The sequence below is a fragment of the Camelina sativa genome, chromosome 7, assembly GCF_000633955.1.
Source record: "Camelina sativa cultivar DH55 chromosome 7, Cs, whole genome shotgun sequence".
NCBI lineage: Eukaryota > Viridiplantae > Streptophyta > Magnoliopsida > Brassicales > Brassicaceae > Camelina > Camelina sativa.
In genome coordinates, this window is record NC_025691.1 from 2,000,571 (window position 1) to 2,003,559 (window position 2,989).

The following is a 2,989-nucleotide window of genomic DNA, read 5'->3' on the forward strand; positions in this document are numbered from 1 at the left end:
AATTTAAATTTACAATGGAAATATGTATATTACTATTATTATAACCAATAAAAAGTAATAATTATAGACAAATAGTGATTTTTACATATTCTGATCAAAATGTGTCAAACATTCAAAACATGACATTTAGGGGTTACGGTTAGGGTTAGGGTTAGAGTATGGGGTGTAGGGTTCATATTTCCAACATTATGGGTTTTAATTTAACAGTTTGGTTTTGGTTCTAATGTGTTTGATTTAAGGTGGTAACTTGGGTTTACTAATATGATAACCATTTCAAATTTTAAAACTTTTTGTAATTACTATTCGGTTATCTCCGGTTATGGGCCGGTTAGATTAATATATAACCATAAATAACCCAGATGTTATCCAAATTAGGTAGATTATATTAATATAACCGATATTGACCTGCATATAACCGTAATTAATCGAAAATACCAATCCAAAAAAATACCAAATGGGGAAAAATTAGTTTTTCGGTTCGGTTCGGTTTGTTCGGTTATTTAGTCTTATAATTGGAGTCATGGTTGAGTTATATTTTATGACGGCTGAATTATCGTTTAGGGTCTTCTCATTAATATGAAAATGTATTCTTCTTTCTTTCCTTGATCTTTCGTTCTCATAATAAATACTAAAACGTCTATCGATGTCACAAAAAGTGTTGTTAGGGAAACGTGAAAAATCACTAATTCTGTGCCTGCTCAAATCCACACGCATAATAATTTCATAGAGTGAGCTTTTTCACAATATATAATTCAAAATAATTAAATAATTATTATTCGAATTTTATTTTTGTAAAAGTATTTCTCCAACCATTGAATATTAATTTTTTTTAAATGAATATTACTATCATTAAAACAAAGAAAAGGTATATTTATAGCTGAGTTATGAGATATTGACGACTTAGTTATGTAAAAAATTTAGATAAAGTGATGACTGAGTTATCGAATATTGTGGTTGACTTATTGAACTTTATGGTTGAGTTATCATTCCGTAATGGCTGAGATATCGAAATAACGACTGATTTATATTAATATGAAGGTACAACATAGACGAAATCAAAAAAAAAAAACACAAAAATCAAAAACACAAAATCATAGTTCATAGAAGACGACACGAAAGTACAATGGAAATCACTTTCTGAAACCGACGTCATCTGGGCCAAATTCTTCAAACATATGGATCAAATCATTCCAAACTATGCTGCTCAGCATCTCGGGTTTATTGCCACCTTTCGCCCATATCCTCTTGAGAGCACGCATCTGGGATCTGAATATCGTTCTAGCCACCAAATTAAACTGCGTCCAGACCGTTAAAGTATGCTTTGGATCCCACGTGTATTTATGCTACAATTAAAGGAAAGAAACGGTAAGAGTATAGAATAATATCAATATGGTGGTTTGTTTTAGTGATCTTACTACGAGGAGGATAAACCATCGTCTCTTATAATGGAAGGGAATCAAGCGGTACGTCGGCCACACATGGTTGTGTCAACCCAGGAACCCACACCAGGGTTTAGAACCGGAATATTCCCCTGATCAGTGGCGCAAATGATCGCTTCGACATCTCTAAGAAACTGTCCATCGATATGAGGAACAACTTCCATGTCGATAGGAAGATGTAACAGATAGACAGATCTGTGATTTAGAGTGTATAAAGTGAAACAATAGAAACAAAGAATGAGATGAAAGAGAGTCAGACATATGAATGATGAGAATATAAAGGAAAAACAATACGAAAACGAAAGATCACGTCTATTATTAGGTTAAATTATGATTTCCCGCCAAAATATTACTTGACGGCTGAGTTATAGTTTGACGGGTAAACGAAAGGTCTCGTCGATCCATGTGAGTTATGGCTGATTTATAGTGAGTTATGGATGATTTATAGTGAGTTATGGCTGAGTTATCACTAGGAATAAGCTGGAAGTATATGGTTGATATATATGACTTGATGGCTGAGTTATAATATTTACGGGAAAACGACAGGTCTAGTCGACTCATGTTACGGCTTATTTATAGTAAAGTTATGGCTGAGAGGGAAAGTGAACAGTTAACAACTGTTCACAAACCGCGGGGAAAAAAAACTCTCTCTCTTTCTGGTCGACTAAATCTCTCTCTCTCTCGACGAACCCCAAACGATAAAAAACTCTCTCTCTCTCATTCTCTCTTTCTCTTTCCGTCGTCGCTGTCTTGTTCGTTTCCGTCTAAGCCATCTCGTCTTCGAGTTCCGGTATGTGTCTTCCTCTAGTTTACGGCTGCTTTACGGCTGAGTTATGTATTTGTGGCGGAATTATAATATGCATTGCGTCTGAGTTTGTCATATTATGGCTGATTTCTTTTATGCTTTACTGCTGAATTATATTTATCAGATGGCTAAGGATATTTCTGAAGAACAAGCAAGGGATTACCCCCCAAGACTTTGGCCAGAAATGAAGTCTATTATATATAGTAAACAAATTAATACCAATTTCAAGATGTTAGATTTCCCTCAGATTAGGGAATCAATAAGACATGATGCGTGGGATGAAATGAAGAAAGTACCTATTGGAATAATCTCTAAGCTAGTTGATAGCCAATTTGTCTGGTCTGGTAAGATAGTACATTTTCTACTATGTAACCAGTTAAGGGTACATAAGAAGGAGCTTTGGTTTGTGGTCGGTGGTCAACCTATAAGGTTCGGCATAGACCCAATGTCGAAAGAACGGTTTGAACTTGAAAATGAACACAAAGCGTTCGTCAGACTTTTGCAAGTGCCTGGTGGGAAAAGTCCATCATTGAATGAAATCAGGGAAGCATTAAACGTGTGTCGGGGATGGAAAATCCCTAATCATCGTAAATGGTTGGGGCTGTTGCATCTTCAACACATTGGACTTTATGGTTTGCATCATAACTCTAGAATTCCATATGAAAGTTCGAAAAGAGTTTTTGATGATGAAGCCATGAAGACTTATCCGTGGGGTCGGTCAGCATTTGAAGCCCTTGTTGATGGT